Source organism: Pteronotus mesoamericanus, unplaced genomic scaffold (assembly GCF_021234165.1).
Source record: "Pteronotus mesoamericanus isolate MK-2021 breed Mesoamerican mustached bat unplaced genomic scaffold, CSHL_Meso_final contig_50, whole genome shotgun sequence".
Classification (NCBI taxonomy): domain Eukaryota; kingdom Metazoa; phylum Chordata; class Mammalia; order Chiroptera; family Mormoopidae; genus Pteronotus; species Pteronotus mesoamericanus.
Window position 1 is genome coordinate 860,417 of NW_026555186.1, and position 12,226 is coordinate 872,642.

At 33.3% G+C, this 12,226-nt stretch overlaps 1 pseudogene; it reads right to left on the minus strand.

The window, feature by feature from the left end:
- Positions 1 to 1,420: 1,420 nt before the first annotated feature.
- On the minus strand, positions 1,421 to 10,045 carry LOC129074711 (sentrin-specific protease 6-like; annotated as a pseudogene).
- Positions 10,046 to 12,226: the final 2,181 nt, after the last annotated feature.

The window sequence follows — 12,226 nt, forward strand, 5'->3', positions numbered from 1 at the left end:
TTGGGGAAAGAGCAGCTTGGAGGATGACTCGCGACTGCTTGCAGTGTCCCAAAGGACAATGTTTTTAAATTGGAGAAGGAATTCTAGGCATAGCCTTGGGTTGGTCTGGCAAAGGGTGACAGATGATTTTTCTTTGGGTGTTCTGGCGGGGCAGGGCTCTGAGGCAGAAGCCTGCCATTCTTCCAAAACTGTGTAGTTTTTAAAAAAAAGGCCTGATTCCTTTTTCACCAAACTTCTGCCTCTGAAGTTTGCCTATGGGCAGCAGGCAGTAGAGCCCCACTTCTGCTCCGTAACAAGTCCTCTATTTTTACCTCTCCAGTGTCTTTCCTAGGTTACCTCATCCAGGTCATGTTCTTTAACACTGTTTAAAATTTCAAATAAATAGCTCTAGCCTCAACCTTTTCTTTTTCTGAAAATCTTGTGTATATGTCCAATTTCATATTTGACATCTCTTTTTCAAAGTCTGAGAAGAGCCCGCAGAGCTTTAGATAGGCCCTTGTATAACTACAATTGTTTTTTCACTAAATTTTTGACTGCCACGTTTGTTCCCTTCTGTCTTCCCTTATAAACTATTTTCTTAAGTCATCAATTTAGGATTCATCAAGTCCCTATTTTTGTCACCAATTTGCATTCATCCTACCTCCCCAAATGTATGTCAAATATACATATATTTGAGAAAACGCTTATTTCTCTCAATCCACACTACCAATGTCAATGACACCTCTTGCTGTTGGCTACACAACTACCACATTTTTGGAATAATTTGCCATGACCTGCATTTGTTCACTTAAATTTATTTTCATACAGCATTCTGAGACATTCTTTAAAAACTTTGGCGTATATTTGTGTAGTTTTTCTTTAAACTACAAAGGTTTTTCCCAGATAATTCACATTCTTCAATGAATTTAAAATTGAAAAAAAAATATTTTTACTCCAAGATCATAAAAAACATATTTTCCTCTAAGTCATTATTTTCACATCTAGATCTCAATCTATCTTGAATAAGTTTTTTGTATATGATATGAAGTAGTGGCCAGGATAATTTTTTTTTATATAGATATCCAATTGACTCAACATGATATATTGAAAACACCAACATTTCCTTACAGCACCATTTTATCACCTTTATTATTAGTCGGGACCAACATATATATACACTCCTCTTTTTTAGAATTGGAAAATGTAGGTTTAGGAACTCACATTTAAGTAGCTCTGATTGAAAAAACATGCCAGAAGTTTCATCACCCAAAGAGTACATGATGATAATTGGAATGGGCTGAAGAAGAAGGATGAATAATATGTATTTAAACTATAATTCCAATCTGATTTCAGAACTTGTTAGATACATGAGCAAGAGGACAATAAAAATTTTATCGGTGACTAACTTTAAGATTGGTATAGTGAAAGAAGAAAAAATTTTTTAAAGTGTGAAGTCCATAGCTGGGAAACAAACAACAGCTAAAAAACAGTGTGCAGCTTCATTAAGGAGTACAAGAATAAAATCCTTCTCAAAAAAGTCCGCATGCTCAGTCCATGTTTTTACTGTCCCATATAACTTTGGTTATATTGATAGATTAGTTGTTTCATGAAGATTTTTCCTCTTTTTCTAACTAAGGCATTTATACAAAAAAAAAATAACTGATATATGAATTTGGTCAGCTTTTTATTTCATCAGTTTTTCAAGTTCCAAATATTTCAAATAAAATTTATAAAACACATAATTTAAATGTTTCCTTCACTTAGACAGTTCAGGTCTTAATTAGTAATAGAGATGTCTCCCTTAGCTGGAGGTGGTGGATATACTATCAATTTTTCAACAGAACACATGAAGATGGAGTGACTCTCTCCAGTTACTTCCTCATGGTCAAAACACTGGAATTCTTTTTGGCCTCTAAGTTGTGTTTTAGATTCCAGGGGCACTTTTTTAACTTTGTTTTTGCACACAACTTCCTTTAATGCTCCCTTCATAGGTTCTTATAGAGACAACCAGTCTGCGATTGGTTTCTTCAAAGGGAATCTTTGCAAAAAAAACAAAAAAACAAAACAATTGAACACATTATTCTTTTTGTTTTTCAATAGAATTTATTGAGGTGATATTGGCTAACAAAATCATACAGGTTTCGAGTGTAAAACTCAACAAAACATCATTTTCACACTGCATCGTACATGACCTCTCCAAATAAAGTCTCTTTCCTCATTCCCCCCCCTTCTTCCTTATTCTTCCCCCTTTTGCCCACCTCCACCTACCCCCCACCACCCTTTTCCTCTGGCTACCACCACACTCTTGTCTGTCAAAGGAACTTTGACAGCTTAAATATACAGGATCAAGTATGGTTTCTTGAAAAATCACTTTGCAGTACTTTAGATATGTGTTGATAATGGAATTATCAAACTGTCTTTCATTCTTGCTTTTCTTGGCAACGGAACTGTGCTTAATTCTGAATCTGCTGGAATGCATCTAAGTGCGTGCTCCACTCTACAGTTGCTTGCGTTTAGGACTGCTTCTGCGTTTTCAGTAGCTGATGCGGGGGAAGCACATGCTGAGTCATCAGGCTGGGGAGACACGCCCTCCCCTCTGTTAGTCCAGTCACTGTCATCATCACCATTACTGGAAAAAGTGCTCTGATCATTTAGGTCTGATAGGCTTGTTTTTCTTTTTTTCAGTTTTGTGGTTTGTTCTGCTTTTGCCATAGGTAAAATGATTTTCCCATTGGTCTGTAACTAATTCTGTATGCCATCATTACAATGCACAGTAGTATCAACTGGAACCTTCCCACACTGTTGCCATAAAACTTTTAAATACTGATGCTGTGTTTTGTAACTTCTGTCCTCCAGGATCCTGATGATTGGATGTTCTTAATAATGGTGCATTGATTCATTCAAAGTTATTGCTTGTCTGCAATTGCTTTGCAATCCTCTAAATTAAACTTTTTTTTTTTTTTTGAGGCAGGAGACAGAAGAGGAATAGGCTGATATATACTGTGATATTCGATCATTGTATTTTAGTCATTTTAATGAAGTTTTATTTTTGCAGATATATTCAGTACTTTTCTTCAGCAGTAACTACAATGAATCAACCAGTTTGCATTTAAATGAAAGAATGGGCTAAATGGTAGTTCCTCCAGTGGAATCGTTTGCAAAGTTCACATGTGGTGCTGAGGTCTGGAATCCTAGAACTCACACTAGCTGCCTCCCTGCTTTGACTGTCACAGTGAATTGTATCTGTTTCAGGTGGCTTATTTTTTTTTCCCTTTTGAACAGTACCAATATTAATGTTGTGTTTGGTTCATTGTTAATTATGACTTCAGGATTGATGATCTCATATGATAACTGTAGAGGTTGCTTTAACTTAGTTCTGTGTAAATAGCATGTATTTTATTATAATAGTTCACATTTTAAAACACTTGGTCTTTCATTAAGTTATGGCATTTAACTATTTTTATGTTTATACTAGGTAAGATTTTTCTTATGATTTTATGTTTTTGTTATGCTAAATAAACCTCTATTTTTCAAAAGCATAATGTTATTAGTTCTATCCATATTCTGCATAAGTTTCTGGTGAGCAGTATAAGTGGGCTATCCGGGCAAAATTTGAAAAAAAATGCCCTAAATTCAGATGAAAGATCATTTGCATAGAGATGATGATTGAAGTTTTGAAAGTAGACGAAATACAGCAATTAGGAAATATATACAGAAAAGTAAGACTATTAATATAACCATCCTCCTACTATTTACCCATTCTTCTCAAATAATAATTAATACAGCCAAGTCTTATGACCATGAAGATGGTTATAGGTTACCTATTAATCAAAATTCAATTAAAGAAGATTATTTCCCATTCTATATTTAACCACTCTGCATAGATCATTACACATAATTATAAAAAGAAAGAAATCTATTTACAAATCGACCATATCATTGAAATTTCAAATCTAATCCTACTTATTAAAATCCTGATAGTGAAAAACATTACCACCAATAATAACAAAAGCATTTAGTTTCCTTTCTTCCTTAGGAAAAAATCAAACAGAATATTTTCCCATTCTTTGAACCACTTGTAGCATATGGGACTGATTTATGCATTATTAGAGCAGGCAACCACTCTATTACTGTGATTTAAAGGTTTCTCTAAGAAGTCTCCCTTGAATAAATTAACTCCCAGTTGGATCTTTTTAAATTCCCATCATTAGTGCTTTCCCCAGTGTGCTTTTTGTAGGAGATGTATAGAGAGAGTTAGGCAGTACATTTCCTTGGAGAGGTAACACATTATCTAGCTAATGAGTTAACAGAGAACAATTGGTTGCATTTACCACTACTAACCATATTTGTACATAGATAGCTGGATTCTAAAGGGAATAGGAAAGTAAAAGAATGCACATCATCAGCAATAGGAAAAGGCAAGAAAGTCAAAGGACTAAAATATGAATTGTTTTATCTATTTTGGGGGAAGAAAGGTCATTCAAAGAGAAGTATAATTCTGCATGTATTCGTGTGTTTATACACAAACACAAGTGCATATTTTTATTTTTAATATTTGCATTATAATGTGTGTACTGTAATATAACTGGACTTATTCTCTCAACATATTAGAAATTATTATGATATCAATATTTATACAAAATGTTGTTGTGTCTGAGTACAACTAAATTAGGTTCAATTTTCAAGCATCTAGCAGGGGTGTCCAAACCGCAGCCCGCAGGCCACGTGTAGCCCAAAATGGCTGTGAATGCGGCCCAACACAAAATCCTAAATTTACTTAAAACACATGAGTTTTTTGGGGATTACATGTCACAATGTGTGGCCCAAGACAACTCTTCTCCTTCCAGTGTGGTCCAGAGATGCCAAAATGTTGGGCACCCCTGGAAAGGGTGTACAATACATGGTAATCTAAAAGACAAATAATGGCGTTACTATTTCATCAGCAAGCAATTATACAAAATTTCCCTTGTAAAATGCCTCTTGATTAGCTCTAGTGTTTCATCATTTTTCTTTAAATTAAGTGAAGCTTTATCGCTCCAGTTGAATGCACCTCTACATATTTATTCCATGATTTATTTTTAAATAATGCTTTGCTCAGAGAGAACAGAGAGCAACTATTCTTTTAGAGAGGCAGCACTTTTGTTTTCAAGAGTATTATAACAACTTTAACATTCTATAGCTAATACAAAACATCCTATTTTATTAACTGTAAGAGAGATTTTCTCCTTTTTATACATTCAGTGCAGCTACTTAAAAAATATTGTCAACACCATATTTTTCTACTTATCCTATGGTCATTTATTGTAACTCTTTTTTTTTTTTCCCCCCGTTCTTTGGTAGAACTCCTAATTTTGAAGGACTAGGTTTTAGGCTTGGTTCACCATGATGTCTCACAAAAGGCTAATGGCCTTAAAGAGATCTCTTAAGTGTATAAGCCTACGACTGAATTTCTTAAATTCTCTCTTGAGTCATAAATTTCCATTTCTACCTATTTGAAATATCCACGTAGGTGCCGAAATCCAGGTCACCAGAAAGCTTTTTACATTTCTCCACCCTCTAATTTTCACTGTCCTCCCCGTCTTCCCAGTACATTAGTAAGGGACACTGCCGTACTCAAAGGTGCAAAAAAAGCCACTCTTAGTACCCTTGTGTCCTTTTTCCTACAATCCAAGTCACTGTCCTGTTGGAAACTGCTCACATGATAATGTCTTATTATTTATGTTCTTTCTCTAATCCAAACTTTCATTATATCCCATGTATAATGTTTCAGTGTCATATTATTTAGGTTGTATCTGTTTCAAATTTTCCTATGCAGTGGCATGCTATCAGGAAAAAAAAGTAAAACGCTTAATTGGCAATATAGATAAATGCCAGACATCGTGAATAATAATGTTTGGAGGCAAAAGAATGGTAATTATTTTATGACATGGTGATATATTTTGTTATATGTTTGCTTGCTTCAAATTCGATGGCAAAACTTAAACTAAGAACTTGTAACTTTCGAGATAAAGAGTGAAAAGAAATTCTAGTGCCATTGGCAGCTTCAGTCAGCTCATAGGACAAGGTATTGTACAATAAGAATGGGAGACTATTTGGGGGGAAAAGAAATAAAAAAGATCAGTTTGGAAACTGATACAATAGGAAAAAATTAGAGACAGTGTAGATATGTAAAATTCAAAAAGACAAATTATTATCCTCAATCAGTAAAAAGTTAACCAGAGACTATATTTTGGTCTTGTGAATAAGTCTTAGAACAGGATCTAAAAACCATATGCCTATTATACCCATCAATAAAATTTCTGAATAGATTGATCTAACATAGTTGATTAAATATAGCTGACTAAATCCATGTGTCAGATGTAATACAAAAGCAACAATGCAGGAAAATTGACATGTGGGAGTGTGGAACAGATTCTATCATGAAGGAACTTACACACATGGCCCTTACAACTACTATTTTAGTATATTTGGCCCATCTTTCAGTTGCCAGCACTTCATTTGTGGTCTGCCACTAGCTGTGGACCCACTCAGTCTGTGTGCAAGGTCCTGAAGACAGTAAGATTCCCTGAGAGCACTGCGAGCAGCCCACAGTCAATGACATATCATGGCTTGTGCACAAATGGTTCGTCTTGCTTGCTTCTCAGCGGAAATACTCCAAAGAGCATGCTCTGCACCATTTCTCAGGTTTCCCCAGTGATATTAAGCTCCAGTTGTAACTTTCTCCATTAAGTAAGCTGGTACTCACATCTTTCTTACATACACATGTCAATTCTCGTTGGTGTTTCTTAAAAGCAAACATCTCTCTAATAAACTAATTCAATCTTTTATCAAAGTCTGCTTCTGGAAAAATCCAACTATGGCCATTGGTACAGGAAGTGATCCTAGAGAATAGAATGGCAAAATGGGATTTTGGAATTGAATATCTTGCTGATCAGAGAGTAATGAGGGCCATATGCTGTAGTGAGCAAGGTGGCAAATTCAATTGCATTCCAATTAATGAAACTCTGTAATGTGGTGAATTTAAGACTAGTGCGTGACTAGTTGAGTTTTGACCCACACAGATGGTAATGCACTGCCTCATGCAACATGTCTGGCACTTGAGCACCTGGGAGCATTGTTTATAATATAAACCCATTGATTTTTTAATCAAATTTTAAAATTAAGTATCAAAAATTAAAGCAATGCTGAAATGATGATGATGGTATCTTCCTCCACACACTTTTTGAGTTTGCCCAAGAATCTTAGGATAAACGCCAGGGAAGTTAAGATAAAAGTAGACCAAGTTCATTCAATCAGCAAGTGATGTAATTTGATTCAAGGTTATCAGTCTTTATGCGTTCTTGTCTATTTCTAGTTTGCTTAGCTTGCATACCTTTGACTTGCACTTGTTTATTCAGGCACATTATTATTGGGGAATCCTAAACTTTTTTTAGGGTGTGTGCTACTTCAAGCTCTATTCATCTTCTCAGCCACTCAGGGGATTCCTTAAATCAGTGAAGTCTTCCAGGGGGAATGTTTGTTGAACTTGTCTTTCATTTTCCTTCCTTGGGGGCTCTTGCTTCATGAAGTCTTCATTATTTCAGAAGCTCCCTGGTGAATCCAAAGAGATATTTTGTATATGTTGCACAGATTTTCTAGCTGTTCATGACTGAATGAATGATCTGCTAAAAGCTAGTCTCTTATGATAGAGACAAAAAGCATAGAAATAATTTTAAATAAAAATGTTATTACTTAAGGTAGACTTATCATCTTACTGAAGAAAGATATTATATATCTTATCTTTCTTCAGGAACTGGACAATTACCTGTAGTAACTAATTTTTCACATTAACTCCTAATACTTTATAAATATCTGCTTAGTGATTATCTCTAGGAGTAAACCCAAAAATAATGTAGTAATAAGGATGTAAGTTCTTTAGTCATACTTCTCGAGTTCATATCATAGCTCTAAATTTTTCTAGATCTATTACCTAGAGCAAATGAATGAAGTTTCCTTTGAGTCAGGTTCTTAATACATAAAATGAGTATAAAGAAAATCCTATCAACTTGATGAAGTCTGAAAAATATTAAATAATATAACAGAAACATTATTTTCAACAGTGCCTGACATATGGTAAGACCACAGTAATTACAAGCTGGTAGAAATTGTATATGCATATTACCTGCTATAAATAAAAATTTTCTTAGGTGTAATATTTTGTAAATATTACATTTATTTGATGGATATGAATACCTTATATATTCTCCTTTTTATGAGATAAAGCAATTAATACCATATATTAATCTTTTTTAACTAGAGCAGTTCAGGTATTTTTAAAAACACAATTACAAGTTATATAATTAACTAATATATACAAATTAAAAACCTTATTGAACTATAGAACTGATATATATATTTCCCAAATAATATGTATTTTCTAAATTATGACCCACTTAATGTTAATACACATCATATTTTTATAACGGATTTAAATCTAAACAATAGAACACATCTGGTATTATGAATCCTGTAGTTCAGGTACTGTGGTTTATATTTTCATGTCCCTTTGATTTCAAATGGCTCTCCATTACTACTGAAATGTTTTCTTTGTAAGAAGAAAACCATTGCGATAAATATCACTTTTCTTAGAAAGTACCAAAAAGATACTGATAATCTTTTTTATTTGTATAAATGTGTGTTTAATAAACATGCCCTTATTTTTTTGGCACAGTTTAAACACAATTTTTACAAATGATTTGGGCTCTATAAATGACAGCCAGTCCTAAATGACCTGATTCTGTAATTGGTTATTGTGAATTTTCCCCATTTTCCTTATGAAAGTGACAGAAATAAGATTCTGAGATCGTTACTGAAACAGTATTGAAACTTGTCACTGTAGACAAAATTTCAGTATCTTATGAGTTTGTAAACCTAGTAATCTTCTTTAAAATTTGGTTTTTCCTTTAGAAGCAAATTCTTTGATATGCATTACATTCTCAAAAGAATGTAAAATACTTGATGTCTTATGTGAACTCATTAGGTGTCACTAAAAACATAATAAAAATTTAAAATTAACCCAAATATTTATATGTTATTCTCCAGTTGGTTAGCACAACCATACTGGTAATTTCTTAAATCAGAAAATTAACAAATTTTATATACTTTCATTATTTTATTCATTTATTTTTTAAAAAAATCCTCAGCTGAGAATATGTTTATTGATTTTAGAGAAAGAGAAAAGGACAGAGAGAGACAGATTAGCTGTTCCAATTATTTATGCATTCATTGGTTGATTCTTGTATGTGCCCTAACCAGGGAACAAACCCACAACCTTGATTTATTGGGACTATGCTTCACCCAACTGAGCTATGGGGTCAGGACCATATATTACATTTTTATGTGCTTTTCATAATTACTTTTCACACTGATGAGAAAATATATAAATATATTTTGGCTAAGGAGGTCCAATGTAAGAAGCAGAAAACAGATTCCTGAATTTTTTTTCCCCCTTCCCTCTAACTTGGTTCTTCTAACACATTCTGGTAGACCCTTTGCAACAGATAAGCTGACAGAGTTCTCTATCAGATATGGGGAAGTCTTCGCTTAGTACTTTTAACACTTTTTGAATCTATTTCCTTTTATGGATTCAGGCTCTCTTTTTGTCTCGTATTTTTTCCAGACCTTACTCTCCTATGCTCTATGCTCTATGTGAGACAAAAGTGTCCCTTTTCTAAGTGTCATATATTTTTATCAATTTTATTGTCCATGTCAAACATCAGGAAACTTTGTACAGAAAAACAATCTTGCTTACAGAAATCTTGAACAAGAAGGTAGCAATGGGTACCATAAAAGTGATAAATGGAGGGATAGGTATCATCTAAGGATTTCTGTACAGACATAGTTTTATATAAACCAGTTGTTTAACTTAAATAGACAAATCACAAAGCTTTCCAGAAGCTCTTTCCCACTGGTCAGCTGCATTGGAATTACCTGGGCGGAATATTACACATGTATATTCTGGGGCCTCATCTTCATTTACAGGAATGCCTGGTTCATATTTGTACTTATTAAGGTTTAGAACCACCATCTGTCAGATACTTTACCCACATCTTTTTCAAAGTTTCTTAAGGTTTAGTTTATCATGTTGTGTTAAAATTAAGTCTTTTTCATTTGTGAATTTATACCCTGTTGATGATTCTGGCTCTTCACTTAATTTTAATATGACTTGTTTCTGACAGTGATGAAACTGTTAAAGTCTAAAAATGATTAATGAGACATTTTCAAAATTAAAGGTTTAAAATGCTGGACTCAGATATCATTCTGTAATCCATTAGCTGTCTGAAGCTTGACACTCACTGAGCTTCCGAAGGGATTTCAATCCCTGGGTCTATCAACACTCTGTTATAAATGTGTTGTGCTTAGGTAGATTTCTGAGGAAGCTTTCAACATCATATGCTAATGTAAGTCTTGGCTTACACATAGGGATTCTATCATCTGCCTCTAGTTGTCTTCTTCAGACTTTTTAAGTAGCAGCATTCACAATCGCTAGAACAAATGGCACTCACTGTGATTCAGAAGACATGAGCCCATCTTCCAACATGATTGCAAATAGCACATTATTTGGCAACCTAGTTTGTCTTTAATCCAGTTTTAATGTCATCCATCATAATGAAAACTTCAGGCAGACAATATTTTTAGCCCTGTAAAGCTTTCTGTAAGATATAAAAAAGTTTTTATTAAGTATAAGTGTATTAAAAATGACAACCCAAGAAAATGTCTATATAACTATAGTTAATAATTTGTGTTAACTTGTTTTAAAATTATTTGCATTTATGTTTTAAGTAAAATAATACACTAAAGTATGTTTATTTTTTTTAAATAAATGGTTTAAATTTCTACATATCCATGTAGAGTTACAAGTAAAAATTCCCTAACTAAAATAGACACTTCGATTAAACCAACAATATTGTACTGAAATAGTCAAAACCCTAAAATTAAAATATATTGGATCTACTTACTTTATTAAAAGAACACAAATATCATTGCCAAATTTTATGTTTTCTAACCCAGTATTTATCTATTCAGGAACATATTGCATAAGGAATTATAAATTATTATAAGAAAAAAAGTTACCATTTATCCTTTCCAACTGTTCTTGTTTTAGTGCTGCTTTTCTTTGTGAGAACATTGCCATTAATCTTGTGAACCAGTGTTTGGACAGTGCTTCAAACCAGTCCTTTAGGAAGGAAAACGCTCTAATGCATCATTGGTCCTTGTGTTGCAATGGTGACTGCCCTTGAATAAAATCCTCATTCATAGTGCAAATGTCTATCGCTCTGAAGATGTTTTCATTTTCTTAGAATTCCGGTTACTGCCCTAAGCACATTAAAGTGTGTTTTATGGGCTCCTTAATCTACAAATAATATAAGCCACTTCATGAAGATGCTGGTTTCTTTTATTCATTATGAGTGATCACTTACAGTCTTGAAGTTCTTTTCTTAACATATTATCACCATGTTTCTTTGCTCTCTGTTGAATAAATATCAACTTTCAAAACAAATTGAGTATATTTAAACCTTTGAATTTGGTCGACATTGAATTTAACTTAATAACTAATATATTGCATGTTTTATTTTCTTTAAAACAAACTTGTGAATTCTCTTGCTTTTTCAGCCATGACAACAGTGAATTCTTAAACTGAAAGTATGCTGAAAATTGAAATAATGTTTGTATTAAAAACTCAGTACCTAATGAAGATAGCTGAATTATATGCATGCTTCATATATTACTAATTTGAATTTTTATTTTCAAGGAGATCTTGAACATAATCAGTATATAAAAAACATTGAGAAGAATATTTACAATAGAGAAAAACTAAAATTGTCTTTAGAAATTACTGGTCTTGCAAAAATTCATTTACTATTATAACAAAAATTATACATAAATACAATATATCTGACCCCATTTTCATAACTATTAAACATTAGAGCATTTCTTATAAGTGGATGAAATAAGTGTGCACATAATAAGAAGGAGTTCAGTATAAAAGATTGCTGGATTAATAAAAGACAACACTTTTACTTGGAATCACATAACATGCTTACATTGAGAGTCTATATAATGCACCATTCAGAGTCGGCAGCATAGAAATGTTAGTCCCAGCTGCCGGGAGTGAAGCCGGATGACATGCCTTGGGTTTTAGCCCCCTTTATGTAGCACCTTTTTTTGAAAAAAAAGTTATTTTGCCAAATTCTTGCCCATTTCTATA